We start from the raw sequence: 1,373 nt of genomic DNA on the forward strand, positions 1-1,373 counted from the left end.
CTCCACCATGGCTTGCTTTTATGGGTGCTACAGGGGGCACCCTAGGCTTTGTGAACACCAGGTAAGCACTCTACGAACTAAGACACATCCCCCTGCCCAAGTGCTGAATTTTGTCAACTGTTCTCTGTTAACTGTTGATGTGATCTTATGATTTGTATTTTTTTCTTAGCTTATTGAAGTGATGGATGCCATTTTGATTAATTTTCACAAGTTGAACAGCTTCACACTGCTGAGAGAAATCCCATTGAATTTTAATATATAATTAGTTCTATATATTGTTGGGTTTGGTTTGATAAAATTGTACTGAATATTTTAGAATCTATGTTCATGAGAAATAATTGGTCTCCCTTTTCTGCATCACAGTCTGGTTTTAGATGACACTGGCATCATAGAATTATTTAGGAAGTGTTAATCACCCCTTTCTCCCCATCTTCTAAAAATTACTGCAGAGAATTAGTGTAATTTCTGCCTTAAATATTTGGTAAAATTTATCAGTGGACCATTATGAACATGGTTTGCCTTCTGTTTTGAAAGATTATTAATTATCGATTTAATCTGCCAAATAGCTACATGTCTGCCAGTTTCTATATTTCTTCCTGTATGAGTTTTACCTGGTTATATTTTTCAGAAAATTGAGCAATTTCCAACCACAAATTGTGATGTTGGATTTCCATTTGTTTATTTGTTTGTTTGTTTGTTTGTTTATGGGGAGCAGAGGCTTTATTGAGTGCTTTTCAGTCAAAGGCCACACACTGAATCTTGAAGTCACCATCTGATGCCATGTAGTTGATGACCTCCATGTTGAGGCGGTTGGGGAACTTGAACTCGCACCTATCTGGCTGCCTGACAGTCAGGTCAGACTAGTCAAAGGTGATGCACACCGCCAGGATGCTCCCTGACTGGAAGGGGTAGCTAGGCTCTTGGAGTTCAGTTCCCCAGGCCCCACCATCCTTGCAATTACACACAGCGGGGGGATTGGTATCCCCATGGTCATGGAAGCCTTGGGTTGAAGTGCAGGCACTGTCTTTGCTGTCCCCAAGGTGCAGCACAAGCTCAGGGGTGGGGGGGAACCTCCCCCCCAAACTCTGAGACCCTTCCCAGCTTTGAGATTCAGGTTGCTGGCAACCAGATCACAGGCCATGACTGAAGGGAAGGAGAGAGTCCTGCGACCTGCTCCATCAGCTGTCAAAAGACTCCACCAGAGAGCTCTCCATTTTCATTCAGGTTTGAGTACCTTTAAATTTCTCTTGGGATTTCCCCTTTGACTCTGGTCTTCTTTACAGCCTGCGGTTTAATCCTCAGGTGTCTGAAGGTTTCTCAGCTATTTTTTTTCTGCTATTGGTTTCTGTAGCCATTCTGTGGTCTGAGACCAT

At 42.7% G+C, this 1,373-nt stretch overlaps 1 pseudogene; it reads right to left on the reverse strand.

The window, feature by feature from the left end:
- Positions 1 to 734: 734 nt before the first annotated feature.
- LOC110324923 lies at positions 735 to 1,141 on the reverse strand (annotated as a pseudogene).
- Between the last annotated feature and the right edge of the window lie 232 nt (positions 1,142 to 1,373).

The sequence above is a fragment of the Mus pahari genome, chromosome 7 (assembly GCF_900095145.1).
Source record: "Mus pahari chromosome 7, PAHARI_EIJ_v1.1, whole genome shotgun sequence".
Classification (NCBI taxonomy): domain Eukaryota; kingdom Metazoa; phylum Chordata; class Mammalia; order Rodentia; family Muridae; genus Mus; species Mus pahari.